The sequence below is a fragment of the Balaenoptera physalus genome (assembly GCF_965194825.1).
Source record: "Balaenoptera physalus genome assembly, chromosome: 11".
Lineage (NCBI taxonomy): Eukaryota > Metazoa > Chordata > Mammalia > Artiodactyla > Balaenopteridae > Balaenoptera > Balaenoptera physalus.
Window position 1 is genome coordinate 5,025,553 of NC_138896.1, and position 20,578 is coordinate 5,046,130.

Consider the following 20,578-nt stretch of genomic DNA (forward strand, 5'->3'; position numbering starts at 1 on the left):
CCTGAACTTTGTCCTCTAGTCAAAATGTTCACCTGGGCCCAGAATCTTCAACTAAGCATCCCACAGCCCTCGCAGGGGAGTTGTTACTGGGCTTAACTCATTCAGAGAAAGTGGGGAGAGATACAAAAATGGAGTCCCAGGGGCTTCCCTGGTGACGCAGTGGTTGAGAGTCTGCCTGCCAATGCAGGGGACACGGGTTCGAGCCCTGGTCTGGGAGGATCCCACATGCCGCGGAGCAACTGGGCCCGTGAGCCACAGCTACTGAGCCTGCGCGTCTGGAGCCTGTGTTCCGCAACAAGAGAGGCCGCGATGGTCAGAGGCCCGCGCACCGTGATGAAGAGTGGACCCCGCTTGCCGCAACTAGAGAAAGCCCTCGCACAGAAACGAAGACCCAACGCAACCATAAATAAATAAATAAAAATTAAAAAAAAAAAAATGGAGTCCCAGCCTTAACGAGCTTACAGAGGAGTTACACAGAAAAGTTAACAGAAATACAGAGTGGTCCGACCCAAAAGGTCTGCAGAATTGCCATTGTTTAGGTGGAACACGTGTGGGTTAGACTTTAAAAGAAGGGAATAGTTAGGAGAAAATCCCAGTGGCCTGTGGGTCTGGAAAGGGAGCATGGGAGACAGGACTTGACAGCAGGATTCCATAGTAATGGAAAACAGCTGCTGTTCTCTGATCCATCCACCCTCCTCATGCTTTCTCTTTCCACACACACCCCCGGGCAATCTCACCCTCAGCTTCCACTCCCGACACTCACGAATCTTTCTCTTCAGCCCAGCCCTTTTCCCTCAACTCCAGATTCCAGGGGTCTGTGAGGGGACCTCCCCGCTGTCCTGACGAGTGACTCTCACTCACCATCTTTGTCTTCCCTTCCTACCTGCTCTGGCTCTTCTCCGCCTCCCAGCTCTGTGCACCTGCCCAGGGAGACGTCCAAGCCAGACAATCCAGCCTCACCTGCGACTGTGCCTTCCCCTCCGGGGCCGCCATCCCAGCCTGGCCAGTTATACCTTCTGCTGGGCTCACAAGCCAGCCCCGCCTCCCCTCCCCCAGGGACACTGTGTCTTTGTTTCAGGCCCTCATTATTCCTGTTGCCTTCTACCTGGTCTCCCAGACTCTAGTCTTGGTGCCTCTCATGTTTCCTAGCAGGTGGTCTTCCACTGGACCCTCCTGGCCGGCTCCCCCTGAGGCCACGTGAAGCCCTCTCTCCAGAGCATGGCCAGAAACAAAGAGCCCTGGGCTTTCCCGAAGCACCTACCTTTTCTGTGCAGCTTTTTGAAGTGATGATTTTTAAAGCTTAACGCGTACTTAGCGAGACTAATTCATGACAATGGGACGCTTCCAGGCGGTGCATATTGCTAATGGCACCCATCAGTAGGCCACCCAGAACGGCTTAGTTGGTTGTGTGGCGCTGTTCCCTGCTGCCTGCCCTGCACCTCGGTGGTTAGTTTGCACTCTTCATGAGGGACGGTCAAGACCTGGCCCATTTACCTTCCAGTCTCCAGATGTACTGAGCTCCACCCGGTTTTGAACCACCTGAGGGTGTCCTACTGGGCGGGGCCCTCTCCAAGCTTGGGCATGGAAGGCCCTTTTCCTCTCTGATTTCCCTGGGGACTCAGTGATTCTCAACCAGGGGCAATTGTGTCCCCCAGCAGACATCTGTCTACATCTGGAAGCATCTTTATTACTATAACCTGGAAAGGAGTGTTGCTACCCTGTCATCTAGGTCAGCAGTCCCCAACTTTTTTGGCACCAGGGACCGGTTTCGTGGAAGACAATTTTTCCACGGACTGGGGGTGAGGGGCGTGGTTCAGGCAGTAATTCGAGCGATGGGGAGCAGCTGATGAAGCTCTGCTCGCTTGCCCGCCGCTCACCTCCTGCTGTGCGGCCCGGTTCCTAACAGGCGGCGGACCAGTACTGGTCCATGGCCCAGGAGATGGGGACCCCTGCTCTAGTGGGCAGAGGCCAAGGATCTGCTCCACATCCTACAAAGCACAGCACAGTCCCCGCGACGAAGAATGATCTGGTCCAAAATGCCAACAGGTCCAAGAATGAGAAACCCTGTCTAGATCCAGCTCAGCCCTCACTCACTCTGCTCCCTCAAAGCCCTCCTTTTCTCTATGAAACAGAGAAGCGGCCTTTCCACATCAGGTCCAAACGTCTACAGTAGCAATTATCACCGTTTACCCCTCCGTGTCTTCCCCAAGCTTCTTGAAGGCAAGGAATTTGTCTTATTCTTCTCCTTATGCCACTGGAACAAGGTACATAGTAAGGTCTCAGGGACTGACATGCAAAGAGAAAAGAGAAAGTGAGTCTGATCCTAGCCAGAAAGCATTATTGCATTGAGAATAATGCCGCCACTCCACCACCCGCCAAGATTCATATCATCTCTTATTTACGCTTCCATTGGTGGCATTTCACATATAAAGAGCGCAATGTGCTCAGTATCGCGGAGACCATAGATTTTTACATGGATTGTTTTTTGCTTCAGCTTACACAATAAAAATTGCTGCTGAGCCAGCACATCAAGGTCAAAAGAGTATTTCAAATACCAACAATTGCTCTTAACCAATCAACAAAAAAAAAATCTACCCACTCTCAGAACATGTTCTGCCTTTGCAAAAAGTGAGGAAATAGAGGAAGGAACATCAGCCAGAAGAGCAAATTCTTGGAGAAATTGTAAAAAAGAAAGAGCCCTCAGAACCCCAGCAGTTATTACCCTTCCTCTTGGCCACAGAAGCAGTGAAAACTTAAGTATAAAACGTGTGGAAAGAAAAAGGCAAAACCTCCCCAAAAGCAAAGCTTCCTCCACGCAGCTCACTTACTCACCCAGATTCCAGAAGGCTAATGAAAGCCAGTGGTAGAAAAACAAATATGTGAAAAAGTGAGGAAAACATTTTTAATCTCTGCTTTGGTCCCACCCAGCTCAACCAAGTGGCTCCCTGACACCTCCCAAAAGATGCTCAAGATGCAGGTACCCAGACACCCTCACGACAGACCTGTCCTGCCAGAACACTCTTTATCCAGGAGCCTGACAACCACCGAGCCAGCCAGAGAAATAAGACCCACAGTGAGGAAGAAGAGACGTTAAGACCAAAAGAAGAAGTCAACGGAGGAAAAAGAAAAACAGATTCAACACCAAAGAAGCTAGTACAGATCATGAACCTCCCCCTTTGCCACGCGTGGATTTCCTGTTCTGTTTGCAAAGGGATCAGGAGGTCCATGCCAAAGCCATGTGTGTTGAGAACCTCAAGGTCACTGCTGACCCCCAGCAACCCACGCAGGAGCCACATAGAAGGGCCACAAGTGGGACCACCTGCTCTCCCCCTCACCACCCCCGAGGAATGCAGCTCTATCGCAGGACTCTGCCCAGGTGCTAAGGCCACAAGTATGTCCCTTGAGTTTATTTATTAGAAGAGAAGGTCACCTTCAGTAGAGCGTGAGGCATTTGGTTTGTCCTTGATCAAATATTCCTATGTATTAAACCTCCCAACCCAAGGCTACTGCCCTTCCCATCTGATTGGATGGGAAAACATGAAGAAACTACGCCTTTATATGGCACATCATGGCTCATGTGCCATTGTGCTTTGTAGAATGTGTTTCTGTCATTTACTTATAGCTTTAACTGATCATCCGAAGGTGCCCCGTAAATCACTACACCCATTACAAAGATGCCCGCCATTGCTGGTAAGAGTGTAAAATGGTGCAGCCACTGTGGAAAACAGATAGGCAGTTCCTCAAAAAGTTAAATACAGAATTACCATACGATCCAGCAATTCCACTTTTGGGTATGTGCCCGAAGCAGTCAGCTATCAATGAGAGCTATGGTTTTAACGGTCTGGGTGGGGAGGACCAGGGCCATTAAGGGTTTGGTGGGTTGGTCTCAATGGGAAGAGCACTCTCAGGCAGGCACCACTTTTCCTTTCTTATTTTTTTTATTTTGGCAAAATATACATACGTAAAATTTACCATTTTAACCATTTTTAAGCATCTGTTTCAGTGGCTTTAGATACATTCACATTGTTGTGCTACCATCACCACCATGTGTCCCCAGAGCTTTTGCATCTTCCCCAACTGACCCATTAAATATTAACTCCCCGTCCCCTTCCCCTTACTTCCTGGCAACCACAATTCTACCTTCCATCTCTATGAATCTGACTATTCTAGCTACTTCACAGGACTGCAAAAAGGGCAGTATTTGTCCTTTTGTATCTGTCTTATTTCACAGAGCATAATGTCTTTAAGGTTCAGCCACGGTGTAGCGTGTGTCAGAATTTCCTTCCTTTTTCAGGCCAAATGATTTTCCATTGAATGTATAGACCACACTTTGTGTATCCATTCATCTGTGGATGGACACTTGGGTTGTTTCCACCTTTTGGCTACTGTGAATAATGCTGCTGTGAATGTTGGTGTACAAATATCTATTTGAATATATTTCATAAAAGAAAGAGAAAAGACCAGAAGAGGCCTTATTTTTCATCAATGAGTTAGTAACCCCAAGAGGGTCAATATAAGCCAAAGTGCTTGAGTAGCTGGCCCACATTACTGATGGGACAAAGGTGATGCTTTCTTTCTGTACTCCAAGGCTCTCCTGGGTGAAGGTAGGAGATGGTCCCTCTGATCTCCAACTGTCTACAGTTCTTACTATAATTAAGAGGGAGATGCAGGTATTGGTGTTGGGTAGGAGAGGATAGGAGTTAGTAGGAAGCAAAGAGGCAGGGAGGAAAGGCAGAAAAACTCACACAAACCACTGGGAACAGCAAACCAGAGTGTAGCAATTGTGTCCGTGACTTACCAGTCCAAGACGTCAGGGTTGCAGGCAGGAAGGAGGGAATTCGTGTTTCTGAAAATTCTTTCCACCAAACTGTAGACTCTTATCTTAAACCAGCATTGCACACCATTTATCACAACTGCAAAAAAAAAAAAAATTATATCAGTCCCAGAAACTCTAATAACATGCAGGAGGATGGAGAAGGGGGGATTTAGGGTAAAAAGCTTAAGGAGTTTCTTCTAAAGAATAGCAATTGTTCTGCACTTTTAGCTGCTCTGTTTATGGTCAGACATTTCCACCAGCTTCATAGATGGCAAAGCACCAGGAAGACAAGACGCAAACTCACTCTTAACACTTCATGATGCAAAAAATGTAGGCACTTAAATAAAACAGATTTCTACACGCTACTTGATAGTATTTTATTACCCTTTCAACAAAAAATAAAATTAAAAAGATATACAGGAAAACATTCTGTAGGATTTAAATGGCTGTGTAAACATTGGTTTTCTTCCGTGCCAGTCAGCTTGGACTGCCATTACAAAAGACCACAGACTGGGGGGCTTAAACAACAGATGTTTATATTCTCACAGTTCTGGAAGGCCAAGTCAAGATGCCAGCAGGGTTAGTTTCTAGTGAGGCCTGCCTTCCTGGCTTGCAGACTCCACCTTCTTTCTCTGTCCTCACATTGCCCTTCTGTGCTCACACAGAGGGGAAGAGAGAGCTCTGGGGTCTGTTTCTCTTCTTACAAGGACGCTAGCCCTATCATATTAGGGTCCCACCTTTACAATCTCATTTAACCTTAGTTACTTCCTTAAAGGCCCCATCTCCAAATACAGCTCTATTGGGGGTTCGGGCTTCAACATACGAATGGGGGGTGGGGAACACAATTCAGACCATACTGATTTGCTACCCTGTTTGCACAGAAGTCTACCGTTTTCAAAGCACTTTCACGTACATTCTCATTTTTAATCCTCCCAACAAATCTGGAGATAGACTAGGTAGGCGTTACCCCATTGTACAGAGGAGGAACCTGAGGGTTGGGCATTTCATAACTCACCCAGGGACACAAAACTGACAAGCGGCAGCGCTAGGATTCAAATCCAGGTCTGTGGGACTCTGGGGTCCTTAACAAAAATAAATAATTTCACTGGTTCAATTGAAAGAATACATATATTTAGTGCTTGCTATGACAGTTCGTGGGGGAAGTCCAAAAAACGAGAGGCCCCTCATAGGGTAAAAAGCATGTGACCTTGGGAGTCAGATACATGCCTGTGTGGGCACATGTGTCTAGGGCGTGCCTCAGCTCCCGGGCACTCATCTTCATCCCTTCTGGACCTGGTTTAAGTAACCCCTTGTCCCCCAGAGCCTTGTAGCCCACGAAGATCTTGCCCTCCTCTGGGATGTTGATTTTCCTCACTCTTTGGAAAACAAATCCCTGTATGCCTGGAAAGTAATTCCACACCCTGTTTCCCCAGCCTGAGCCACTCCCGCCTGTATACAAGTCCAATTTAGCCCTGCAGCTAACCCTACTACAGCAGTTTCAGATTTGTTTTTTAAAGTTTTCCCTGAATCTCAGATATCTGCTGAGAAAGAATTATTTCACTGATAACATCTTACGTCTCAGTGACATTTCAATGTCCTTCTCCCAAGGATGAAAAAGCAAGAAACAAAATGCTATGAATCTCCTCGTCCGTGAGTCGGATGCCACGTTCTCCATCATCCAGGGTGCACACGTCTGCAGGAGAAGTGCTAAGAGAGTTCCTTGTCTTGGTTTTTGATTTCTTCTAAGAGATTTTCCAGAATAAAGAGTTCCTGCTAGCTGGTACTTCCTGAGTATGGGGAGATGGAGAAAATGTCCCTCCTATAGTGCAGTAGTGTGTGGTATACATTCTAGAAACAAAGGGCTGAAGCCTTAGTTATCTGACAATGTGTTAAATTCCAGATGTGAACCCGTGAACACCTGGGCTCTCCAGGGAGGTAAGCCCTGTGTGCTTGGCCTCAATCCAGCCTATACCAAATCCTGAAGCATTGAAAAAACAGACACGCAGCTAGCTAATACCAGAGGTGGGCATGCTCTATAAAGGCTGGACTCTAAAAGTTATTCTCCTTTGGGTTGATAAACACACATTGAGATTTACAATATCATTGCTTCATCAGGTAAACTAAATAGAAGAATCACTTCTGATTAAAACAAATTGTGTTTTCAAAGTTGTTTTTCAGTTTTAGGTGAACCAACTACCCTGGTGTGCCTGTAGCCATGGGGTCTCCCAGGATGCAGGACTTTCCATGTTTAAACTGAGACCGTCCTGGGCAAACCACATAATCACCCTATTAGATTTCGTGGAATGGGAACTCATTGTGGACGGCATGACCTTTGGGGTGGGAGATTTCATTCTGCTTATTTCATTTTTCTGTACTCTTTCCTGCATTTGTCCTACGCAGGGACACTCTGACTAGCTTCACAGTTCTGCTGTAGGAGGGAAACAGAATGCCCGTGGGTGGCGTCAATACTTGGCTGTGTTACGAGTGGTAGCCGGCAGGTGTGATGCACAAGGATGCTGTCGGCTGCCCCCGTGTTCATGCCCAGCACCTGTGTAGTTTCACTTTGAAAGATGTCTATGCTGAGAAGGGTGTCATATGATGAGTCATGAGGGCAAAGCTGAGGTCAGGGTCTGGGACACAAAGCTGGGCTCAGAGACACACAGACAAGTTTCAACACTGCCCTAGGAGATTGGGGTCGGTGCTGAGAATCCTAAGCAAGACGGTCCTAAGCAGTGCACAGGCCGGGGGGAGGGGGGGGCATATGGATGGGGCCATAGACAGAGATGCAAGCCAGGCGGCAGCGGGCACAGAACCCCCGCGGTCAGAGTAGAGAGGAATGCGGAGCTCAGAGACCTGAACTGCACCAGAAGGTACAATCCAGGAGCGATTCCAACCACCCGGAACATCGCTGAGAAACTAGAAACGTGAAGGAAAAAGACCTCAGAGGAGCCGAAATCAAATGAAACACCTGGGCTCTCCAGGGAGGTAAGCCCTGAAAGAGCCAGTCGCAAGACCATCCTCAGAGCATGATTCTAAGTTGTTTGGTTATCTGAGCTCCATTGCAACACAGAAGCCAAAAACCAGCAAGAGGCACCATGTGAGAGGGCAGAAGAACTGGTGAAATTGGACATAGGACAACTGGGTGGTTCGGGGATAAATTTCAATGCAGAAGGAGTAACTCAGTTTCTGCTTTTATGGGGGCAGTGGGGAGAGAGAGACAACGGGGAGTGTTGGGGAGAAGGAGGGCATATAAAACACGTTCAGTATTAGCACAGTCAATGTCATAGCCAAGGTGCCGTGGTCAGGAAGAGAAGTATCAGCTCTCCCTCGTGAGCTCAGAGAAGCCGGCAGAGTCAGGGAGGAAGGGAAGACCTTATGCGGCAGCTCCTTCCGCCTCCCCCTTCCACCCGGAGACACTGCCTCTGGAAGTAAGAAACACCCCTGGTCACATGGCAGAGCTGCCCAGCCTCCCTCTTGAGGTCTAGGAAGCTGGCCGCCCTAGAAAGGGACACGGGCCTTCCATGCGTGCAGGTATTCATGCTGGAGGACAAGATCAGCTGCATAGTTTCTAGGATCCACAAAATGAAAAGGCAGGGCCTCCTGTTTAAAAAAATCATTAAGAATTTCAAGACGGTCATAATAGAGCATCAAACCAAACACAGGGCTGTTCTAAGCTTGGGGACCAGCACAAAGGCACAGATTGCATGCCCATGAGTCGGGACCGTTTCATCTCTCTGAATTGTAAAACTCTCCTCCGTAAAGTGAAGATGATGGTACTTACTTCATGATGTTCCTGGGAGGATGAAATGATAAACAAGTGAGTGATGAGCCTCACCCACAGAAGAGCTCGGGGTCTGCTAGGGTTTTTCCTGTCGCTGCTCACCTCCTTTTGCTCTCAGAATCCACAGTGGTCGCCACACAGCAAGCTCCACCTCACTCAAACAACCTGTCCTTAGAAAAAGTCGGGGCAGGGACTTCCCTGGTGGCACAGTGGTTAAGAATCCACCTGCCAATGCAGGGGACACGGGTTCCAGCCCTGGGCCGGGATGATCCCACATGCTGTGGAGCAACTAAGCCCGTGCGCCACAACTACTGAGCCTGTGCTCCAGAGCCCACGTGCCACAACTACTGAGCCTGAGAGCCACAACTACTGAAGCCCACACGCCTAGAGCCCGTGCTCCGCAACAAGAGAAGCCACCGCAATAAGAATTCTGCACACTGCAAAGAAGAGTAGCCCCCGCTCTACGCAACTAGAGAAAGCCTGCGTGCAGCAACGAAGACCCAACACAGCCAAAAATAAATAAATACATTAAAAAAAAAAAAAAAAAAGCCATGGGTAGTCCTGGTTTGTCTGGTAAAAAAAAAGGTTTCAGACTAGGCACTCATTAAATGACATGCTTCAGACACTCTTAGCAAATATAGCAGCAAAAACAGGAAACAAGGCAATGTTAAAGGAAGCTTCCCTCCCCTAGAAGTCAGCTTCCATGTGTCATGTTTGCCCACACTCTATTGCTAGCACTCATATGTCGTGCTATAAATAACATATTCTACCAGGAACCCTTGGCTGGTACAGAAATGAAGAGTCTGAAAAGATTAGACAGATGTTGTATGTCGCAAATTTGTCGACTTTGTCTGCTGCGTGCTTATTTAATCCTTATGCAACTAGGGCCATTGTGATGAAAGAATTAAAGAAACCTGTGTGCTTTTTTTCCCTTTCTTTAAAAAAAAAAAATGTTTACCACGTAGAAGCTTTACATATTCTTTTTAACATTTGGGATAACTGGAACCAATTTTTGCATGTGATGAAGCAGGGGTCTAAATTACTTATTTTCCATAAAGATACCCTGCAGACCCAGCACCATTTTTTAAAAAGACAGTCCTTTTCCCCTGTACTGCAGGAGTCCTGTTTTTTTAAATTTAAGTATCATTTGAATCCTGGTTTTGATGTGCTAATTACTTTTTTCTTATATTATCTTCTAGGAGCTTTACAGTTTTTTCTTTCACATTTAGATCTATGATCCATTTTGAGTTAATCTGGGGGAAAGGTTAGAATCTGTGTCTAGATTCTTTTTTTTTTTTTGGTATATGCGTGTCCAATTGTTTCAGCACCCTTTGTTGAAGCTAATTTATTTTTTAATATATGTTACCATTTTTTGTAATATATTTTTGTAATATATTATGAAAATAAGAAATGCTTAATCTGCATCAAACCACCTAAAATCATCTTATATATATTCCATGCTTTAGGAAACCCCACAGTGGGATGTTGAGCTCACAGCAGTGGATAAAGGAGGGTTTTCTGTAGAAGTTTTCTCAAAGGTCTTTAAGAATTTATTATATAAGAAGTTTGTACTTGTTTCAGAAACAATAGAAAATACAGATAAATATAAAGAAGTAAATAAAAGTCATCTGTAATCCTCCTACCGAGAGGTAAGCACTACCACCATGTTGGTGTGTTGTTTTCCAGCCGCTTTCCCAGTACACACATATATATTGCATCTTATAAAAGGGAGGTAATGAAATAATACTGTTTTGTGTTCTTACATTTTACTTAATATGTTCTTAACAGGGACTTCCCTGATGGTCCAGTGGTTAAGAATCCGCCTTCCAATGCAAGGGACGCAGAAGGAAGGAAGGAAGGAAGGAAGGAGGGAGGAAGGAAAGAAAAAAGAAAAAGATAAAGCAAAGCCAAATTACCATGGACAACATCGACAACAAAACTAGATGACATTTTCCCCACAAACACCAAAATACAAGGTCACCAACTGTCATGCAGTCTGCAGGGTCTCAGCATCTATGTAGGAGAAAGCACAGAGAAGCAAAAGGGTGTCTCCTGGACCTGAGAACAGGAGAAGTCCCAGTCAGCCAGCAGGCATGTAAAGGAGAGCTCTGTGGGACCATTTGAGAACAGCAGCTAAAACCGCCAGGGCTTTGCCCAACCTAATAGTGGTTGAGAGTAGAAGGAGATTTCACAAAGGACTAATGGGTCTGGAGAAGTCAAGATCCCGGGAATTCTTGAAACTGTTAAGGCAGGTTCTACAATGAGGAGAAACTGCTGAGAGTGAAGTCAGACTTGAGGTGGATAGAGACAAAGGATAGAGATGTTCCAGCTAAAAGTGAAAGGGAAAGACAGAGGCAGGAAAGTTACATGAAAACAACAGAAGATAAAAATTAGAAAGATAAAAATAAAACAGAAGATAAAAATTAGAAAGACTCTCTTAACTGTGCCACCCTCTAAAAGTTTAGGAGAATTAATTTTTTAAATGAGCAACATAAAAATATCAAGACCAAATCCTATATGAAATTATCATAAGAAAAAAGAGATTAAGAAGCTGAAAAACATCTCTATAGATCATGAAAACCCACCAGAAAGACATGTCTAAAAAACATATCAAAACTGTAACCTCCTATTAAAAATTTTTAAAAACTAAAATAAGTTTTAAAGGATACAAGACATAAAAGAACAGCAAAAATCAGAACTAAGAAAAACTCAGAAATGAGATGACAGAACTCAGGAAAAATTGTATTTAGAAGAAGATATCATTTCAAAAATGAAGAGAAAATTAGAATGAAGAAACACAATAGATAATGCCTTAAGACAAACAGGAAAAAAATGTAAGGAAATTTTAAAATAAAAAAGAAACAAAGAAAAATTAAAAAGATCTGAAAGAAAGTAACAAATGTTGACAACAGGCAGAGAAGACCTAACACACAAGATAATAGGAGACACTGAAGAAGAAAACCAAAGCAAGGGAGCAGAATAAGAAAAAAACTAATTGAAACTACATAGTGAAAGAGCACACAGGGTAGCTGAAAATACCAACCCAGAATGACTAACACCAAAATATATTCTAGAAAAAATTACTGGAGATTAAAAAACCCTCTGGGGCATCTAGGCAAAAACAGGTAGTGACATTTAAGACAAGAAAATTAAATTTTCATCAAACTTTTTGACAGCAAGGCTTGATGCCAGAAGAAAATAAAATAATGTATTAAGATTCTCAAGGGAAAAAAATGTGATCCAAGGGTTTTGTATCCTGAAAAAGTGACTTTAAAGTATAAAAGGCGTAAACTGTTAACATGCAAGAAACCAGGGAATATTGTTGCCATTCATAAGCGCTTCCTGAAAAATCTACCAGAGAACAAGCTTCAGGCAACCAAAATGGCCAGAGAGACATTAACATAATAAGGACTGGTGATGAGCATTAAACGTACAGTTATTTGTAGTACTAACACTAAGTGAGGTTTAAAGAAGAGAGAGTACAGTATGCAATGACTCTACACTCTGGTAAATTAGATACAGCACAACAATTTAAAAATGGGGAAAATAAGAATATATGAAAAAGGTATTGAACCGTTCACAGTGATTCCATTTGAGGTGGTAGTAGTATTGTTATTCTGAGACTATTGGGTGTCCAATATGAGATAAAATAAATGAGTCATTGTACAATATTCTAATTATAGCATCTCTTGTATTTTTTAAGATCAGGGTTTTCAGTATGAAAGAAAGGATATATTGATTTAACATAGAAAAGTTTAAGTTGAAAAATACTCATCATAATAGTCATAAATTTGAATTAGAAGTACCAGTTATAAACTCATAAAGTAGTTTATCTCATGTTTTATTTTACCTTAAAAATGTATATAATATTGCATATATATATATATATATCTCCTAGTTCTGTCCACTGAAGAGACCTAGAAACAATGGCCAACCCAGTAGCAATAAACATTATTAATGGCCAGATCGTGGTCTTGAAATGCCATTTCTCACTAAAAGAAACCAGGGCTTCTTGGAGAAATGACTGATTCTGGTCTGAGGCACAAAATGTAGAAAATTGAAAACTTTTTGTCAAACTAGTGAGGAAACAAAGACCACAAGGGTCCTGTCAAAAGGACTCAGGAGGCAAATTGAAGAGGCTTCCACCAGCAAAAGATAAAGGAATTGGAGCTTCAAAAATGATAACTGGGGCTTCCCTGGTGGTACAGTGGTTGAGAATCTGCCTGCCAATACAGGGCACACGGGTTCGAGCCCTGGTCCAGGAAGATCCCACATGCTGCGGAGCAACTAAGCCCGTGAGCCACAACTACTGAGCCTGTGCTGTAGAGCCTGGGAGCCACAACTACTGAAGCCCACGCAGTTAGAGCCAGTGCTCCGCAGCAAGAGAAGCCACCGCAATGAGAAGCCCGCGCACCGCAACGAAGAGTAGCCCCTGCTCCCCACAACTAGAGAAAAGCCCGTGCGCAGCAACGGAGACCCAACGCAGCCAAAAATAAATAAATTAATTAATTTATTTTTTTAAAAAATGATAACTACAATTGATTGAAGCTCATCCAATACATTTTAATTCATGGAGTCATGATGAAATATACATATTTTAAAACTAATTGGTCATCTTCAGAGAAGGATAGGGTGAAAAGGACCCAACTCATGATCTTGAAAACTAATAAATATAGGGAAGACATCAAAAATCAAACATTTATCCTGCCTTTTTATGATGAGCTGAACAACTGGGTAACCCAAAAGTAGATAAGGGGAAGAGTATCTTTATTAAATTTTTCCAACTAAACATTTTTTAAGAAATAGTAAACTTAGAATATCACCATTTTGCAACCCCCAATGAATTAACCCATTTAGGCAACAATTACCAATAGGTGCAAACATCACACCAATAGACAGACACTCCGTGCATCCTGATAAAAGAGCATTTCATAGGTCATGTTGTGTGTGTCACAATGCATCTCATAGGAGACCTGCTATCCCAGCTTTTCTCACAACTGGGCTGCAAAGTCTGATCACTTGGTTAACGTGGTGAACGCGTGAGATTTTGATTTGGAAAAGATTGTTGTAAAAAGTTAAAGTTGAAGAAAGAGGAGGAAGCCTCCCAGAATCGCTTGTGGCAAAGTGGCAGAGTGCAGAGAAAGGAGGCACCCAGCTTTCAGGGGCAGCCTGACAGAGGTTCCAGGCACAGTGCCTCAGGTCCGATACTGGAGTAGTTAATTCTCCCCGGAACAGTGAGGCAGTGCAATCAGCATAACTCAGCCATTGTTTCTAAGGGCCAAGCTCTCCTGGAAATCTTCTGAGCTACCTAATTGCCATTACACGATTTCCCCTCAAGAATGGATTCCGTTGTTTGTAACTAAAGGACCCTGAGGGATACAGGATCCAAAGAGTTGACCATAGTGCGTGTGTGTGGATGCGTGCGCGCGCGTGCTTAAATTAATGAGTCTTCAAGATGCCATTAATTTCTCTGAATTTATTTTAAAAGCCCAGATTGGCTGACAAAAAGGAGCTATTTGCTTTGATCAGTGTTTGCCCCTGAAAGCCTTCAATAAGATAAACAGAAGCTTGGCTTGCATAGAACTCTGTGTATTTGAGAACTGTTGGGAGTGTATGTACAGTAATCTTTGGTTTTATATAAACCTGACAAGAGAGTGACAATGACAAGCCTTTCTCAGAAAATTCTTAAAGAAGCAATTAAGCCTGAAAGCACACTCCACATTCATGTTTATTCAGCATTTACATGTCTTTTCTGAACCACACTCTCTCGTGCTTCCTAAGATTATTCCGCAGATATATTGTGCTAAACTGTAATAGCGTTCAAAAACATTCCCTGCCTCTGCCTAGAGGAGAATTCTATTTCTTTTCCCAATCACGTTGGGCTTGGCCATGTGACTCGATTTGGCCAACTGAATGTGAGAGGTAAAGTATGTCACATTCAACGCTAAGAGTCAGTTAGGGTTTTGCCATGCTCTTTTCCCTCTGCCCTGGTGTAACCATGGAAGCTTCTCCATCAGCCTGAGTCCGAAAGAAAGAAGACTTGGATCAGAGCCACAGCTCACCCACAGTGGGCATGGGACATGCATATGTGGGAAGAAAGTGCTAAGCTGCTGGGATCTGAACCCCTTTTGACCACAGTGTAGCCTTGTTTGTCTATTCATGTGATTATCACAGACGCTTTTTTTTTTTTTTTACTTTTTTTTTAAATTTTTATTTATTTATTTATGGCTGTGTTGGGTCTTCGTTTCTGCGCGAGGGATTTCTCTAGTTGGGGCAGGCGGGGGCCACTCCTCATCGCGGTGCGCGGGCCTCTTACTATCGCGGCCTCTCTTGTTGCGGAGCACAGGCTCTAGGCGCGCAGGCTCAGTAATTGTGGCTCACGGGCTTAGTTGCTCCACGGCATGTGGGATCTTCCCAGACCAGGGCTCGAACCCATGTGCCCTGCATTGGCAGACAGATTCTCAACCACTGCGCCACCAGGGAAGCCCACAGACGCTGTCTTCTAAGCACTGTTTATAAGCCAGGCACTTACATCCTTACATCATCAAGAGCTGGATACTCATCTCTCCGCCTAACAGATGAGGAGACAGACCTGTAGAGGGTAAGGAACCTGACACCTGCTCGAGCCAGCGCTGAGACCTGGACCGAGTCAGTCTTTTTTTTTTAATTGAGGCATAGTTGATTTACAATGTTGTGTTAGTTTCAAGTGCACAGCAAAGTGATTCAGTTATTCTTGTAGGTTAGTAAAGATATTGAATATAGTTAGTTCCCTGTGCAAAACAGTAGGTCCTTGTTGGCTATCTATTTTATATATATATTATAGTGTGTACCTGTTAATCCCTACTATACAGTAGGTCCTTGTTGGTTATCTATTTTATATATATTGTAGTGTGTATCTGTTAATCCCAAACTCCTAATTTATCCCTCCCCCCCCCCCACTTTGCCCTTTGGTAACCCTAAGTTTGTTTTCTATGTCTGTGAGTCTATTTCTGTTTTGTAAATAAGTTCCTTTGTATCTTTTTTTAGATTCCACATGTAAGTGATATCATATGATATTTGTCTTTGTCTTTCTGGCTTACTTCACTTAGTATGATAATCTCTAGGTCCATCCATGTTGCTGCAAATGGCATTATTTCATTCTTTTTTATGGCTGAGTAATATTTCGTGGTATATAGGTACCACATCTTCTTTATCCATTCCTCTGTCGATGGACATTTAGGTTGCTTCCAAGTCTTGGCTATGGTAAATAGTGCTGCTATGAACAGTGGGGGGCATGGATCTTTTTGAATTAGAGTTTTCTCCGGATATATGCCTAGGAGTGGGATTGCAAGATCATATGGTAACTCTATTTTTAGTTTTTTAAGGCACCTCCATACTGTTTTCCACAGTGATTGCACCAATTTACATTCCCACCAACAGTGTAGGAGGATTCCCTTTTCTCCACACCCTCTCCAGCATTTATTGTTTGTAGACTTTCTGATGATGGCCATTCTGACCGGTGTGAGGTGATACCTCATTGTAATTTTGATTTGTATTTCTCTAATAATTAGCTATGTTGAGCATTTTTTCATGTGTCTGTTGGCAATCTGTATGTCTTTTTAAGAGAAATTAGACCAAGTCAGTTTAATGCCAAAGGCTTCTGCTCTTAAAACTACATTCTGCAAAACTGAGAAAGTCCCAGCATATACGGCATTTCTGCTACCACCCCTGCGCTCACAGAAGCACGCAGCAAATGCTTACTGACTGGAGAGCAACGCCTAAATGACCCTTCCTAAATGTCTGAATAAATGAATAAATATTTATTGGATGCCAATTGACAAATCACATTGTAATAAGTTGTTTAGGGTCTAACAGAACACACACACACACAAAAAGATGTAGACTGCAACTTCCAAAACTATGTCCTGAAGGAGCGGAATGGACCACATACAAGCTTTAGGAGCAGTGTTGGGTATAGGCTGTACAGCAGCCAGAGCCCCAGACCCAGAGGCCAAGGGCCTGCGTCCTGACCTCTCCCACCGCTGTGTGATGCCAGCCATCATTTTAACCTCTCTGAGCCTGTTTCCTCACATAAAAAATTACTAATAAAATTGGCCTTGGGTGTCAGGTGAAATAATCCATGTAGATCATTTTAAATTCTCTGAGTTGATATGTCCTAGCATGGGCAGAGAAGTGAGTCAGTCCAGAAGATGTCTGGAAAGATTCCTCATCTACGGGCAGTAACCCCCGGGGTTCTGTGGCAGGACACTTGAAGATAATGGGATTTTTGAGTTACTGAAATGTCTCTTTTACAGAATATATAAAACACATAGATTTTTAAAATTTTATTGAAACTCTCTGATTTAAAAAAAAAAAAACACACTCTAAAGTGCTATAAAATATTAAAAGATTAAGGAATTGCTAAATGGAGACATTTCACAATTTAAAATTCAGAACCTCTTTGTAGATGGACACAGTGAGAGGTCATTTTCTCCCCGTTGTCATGGAGACACATGGAACCCATATGTAAACGTAAGAGCTCTGTGCACCCTCATGTACATTTGCAATGAGGGCAAAGGGTGAGCTGAAGGCAGCCTAGAAGGCTTCGGGATAGAACTGGGCTTTGTGCTCTAGGTTGCTGGGTTCCAGTTTTGGAAAGATCTTGAAGGGAATGAAAGGAACTAACACATACTGAGTGTCCTCTGCATGTCGGAAACTTTACATCAGTTATCCCTAATTCTCATAGCAACTCTGCAAAGTCTGAAGTTTCAGAAGACTGTATAACCTGTCTGGGTCACACAGTTAGCAAATGACAAAAGCACCTCAATCCTTATCTGTCTGACCCCAAGGTTCAGTCTCTTTCCACTACACCAGGGGTTGGCAAACTATACTGCCCGTGGGCCAAATCTGGCCGACCACCTTTATTTTTGTTCTACCTGTGAGTCAAGAATAACTTTTTTAACAGTTAAAAATAAATAAATAAATAAGAGGATATTTTGTGACATGTAAAAACAATGTGAAATTCACATTTCAGTGTCCACAAATAAAATTGTACTGGAACATAGCCACACCTATTTATTTATATATTGTCTATGGTTACTTTTATGCTACAAGGGCAGAGTTGGGTAGCTGTGCCAGAAGTCATATAGCCCCCGAAGTTTAAAATATTTGTTACCTGGTCATTTACAGAAAAGAATTCTCCCACTCCTGCTCTAGACCAGATAGCTTTGTAGGTGATCCGGGCCTCTCCTTTTACAGGGGAGGAAACATGAGTCTGTAAAGATTGAATAAATGTGCCCCAAATTAATAATATTAGGGGAGACCCGGGTCTAGCAAATGAGAAGCATTATGTGGCCGACACGGCAGGTTGAGAAGGGGATCAAGACGGGTCAGTCCGCTCGTCTGGCCGTGATGGAGAGGCTGAACAGGTGGAGGGGCGGGTGGGAGGCAGGGAAGCTGGCCGCTCAGAGAGTCCTGGAGTTTACACCTGAAATGTAGAGCCACCTGGGGAAAATGGAAGGACAAGGAGGCCGAGTATTCAGAGAACCGGAGGCTGGGCTCAAGGAGAGGGTTAAAGGTGGAGGGACTCGCCAAGGAGGGCAGAGGAAGTCAGTCTCAGAACCTTGTCTTTCACTCAGTGAAACAGGATACATGAAAGCGTGGTACAGATTAAGAACGATGTTTATCGTAAAATAGATAGCTAGTGGGAAGCAACCGCATAGCACAGGGAGATCAGCTCTGTGCTTTGTGACCACCTAGAGGGGTGGGATAGGGAGGGTGGGAGGGAGACACAAGAGGGAGGAGATATGGGGATATACGTATATGTATAACTGATTCACTTTGTTATAAAGCAGAAACTAACACACCATTGTAAAGCAATTATACTCCAATAAAGATGTTAAAAAAAAAAGAATGATGTTTATAACATATTAGTGAGAAAACACAGGTTTACAAAATGTGATTTTTTAAAAGAAGCTACATAGGTATATGGGTTTATATAAATCTGATGTAAATAGATAGAGAGATATAGATATAAATAGACATAGATATAGCTATAGATCCATACAAGAAACATAAAGAGAGATTCACACCAAACTTGTAACCATAGTTACTTCTATTGAGTGAGAGAGGAAAGAGGAAGCTTTCACACCTACACAATTACACACATTATATGTTTGAATTTTTATCTTGAAAATGTAATATTTGCAAAAACATAAAAATAAAAGCCCTATCATCTCTAAAATAAACAGAGCCTAAAAGATTCCTCAGTGTGTCACCATGGAAGTAACTAGGAATAGCCCCCAGAAGCTGTTAGGTTGGTAAAATCCAAGTATGGCCTGAAACTAGTTGATGGTGTGGTGCCAGTATCAATTTCCTGGTTTTGACAGTGAACCATGTTACGTAAGATGCCGCCACTGGGGGAAGCTGGGTGATGGGTACATGGGACCTCTATTTTTGTAACTTCTTGCTCATCTACAATTAAATTAAAATTAAAAGTTTTTAAATCTTTTAGGTTGAATTCTATGAACATGTCCATTCTGGGCTGCTTTTGACCCACAAAAATGGCAATTTCATATAGCTAACTATATAATTAACCTAAAGGAAAAATTTAACCTAATCAATTGCATTTAAACCTGTCTGAAGAACTACCCGTCTGAACAGGTGTAGGTTTGTCTGCACAGAGTATAAGGACTCAATGGCTCGCTGGGGCAGGAGTGGTCCTGAGGTGTCCTCGGGGTAGCAGCCCACTTTGTTCTGACCAACCCTCACAAGGCAGCACCTGTACTAGGAACAGGGGTATCCCGATGCCCAGGAAGATACGTACCTCTTGATGTGCCGGCCTACATATGGCTCGCCTGACAGCTCCCATCCCATGAAGCCGTCGGAACAGTTCTGGGTGAGTGGTCAAATTAACTTACAAAGCCCAAGTGGCCCTTGAGCATGTGATGGTCACATGCCAGTCCAGCCTTGTGAGAACCTGACTGCAGGGCGGGCAGCGCTACTCCCTCTGAGATATGGCTTCTGAGTGGTCAGCTCAGGCCAAAGGCATAGCCTTGAGTGGACCTCAGAGGGACCCACCATGAGAAGAGGGACCTTATAGCAAGTCCTCCACAGAACAAAGGACCCGGGGGCTCTGGTAGCCCTTCTGACACGGCTCAGAAGTGTGGGCCATGTCGAGGCCAAAGAAAAGGAGCATATGCTCTGGCAGGTAGGTTGACACAAATCAAGCAGGCAAATAAACTCTGGGACTGGAGTGAGGGATAAATGACCCTGGGTTAGTAGCCTAAACAGTATAACGCCAATAAAATCCCTGAGAAAAATTGTCAAATAAATTGCTTGAGATGGTGTTTTTTCATTTTGTGTTTAAAACACAAAACAAAACAAAAGCCTAACTAAAAAGTCTTACAATTAAATGGGGTACTTTTCCTTAGCTACCAAGCTCTTTTCAGTACTAAAAAAAATATCTGAGATCATTAAGCACGCCGGTGAGGAGAGCCCTGAGTAAGGGGAATGTGTTTGTGTGCTAGGGCTGCATAACAAAATGCCACACATTGGGTGGCTTAAACAACCATCTCAAAGTTCTGGTGGCCAGAAGTCCAAAACTGAGGTGTTGGCAGGGTAGCTTCCTTCTGGGGACCAGGAGGGAAACTCGGTTCCAGGCCACTCTCCTAGCTTCCCGTGGTTTGCTGGCAACCTTTGGTGTGTAGCAATATCACCCTGACCTCTGCCATCACCTTCATGTGACATTCTCCCTGCATGTGTGTGTCTGTGTCCAAATTTCTCTTTTTCTAAGGCCACAGTCATACTGGGTTAGGGGCCCATCCTCCTCCAGTATGACTTCATCTTAACTAATCACATCTGCAATGACCTTTTTTCCAAATAAGGTCACATTCTGAGGTGCTGGGGGTTAAGACTTCAACATATGAAATTTTGGGGGACACGATTCCGTCTATAACAAGGGGCAAAGGTCAGTATCCACACTGAACCCTCCCGAACGCCTG

The 20,578-nt window shown here is 43.8% G+C and overlaps 1 long non-coding RNA gene across 1 annotated transcript; it reads right to left on the minus strand.

The window, feature by feature from the left end:
• Positions 1–4,472: 4,472 nt before the first annotated feature.
• On the minus strand, positions 4,473–10,160 carry LOC309637995. Its single transcript, XR_014250932.1, has 3 exons — positions 8,598–10,160; positions 4,799–4,913; positions 4,473–4,647 (listed from the first exon to the last, which is right to left on the minus strand). It is a non-coding gene; the product is annotated as an uncharacterized lncRNA (long non-coding RNA).
• Between the last annotated feature and the right edge of the window lie 10,418 nt (positions 10,161–20,578).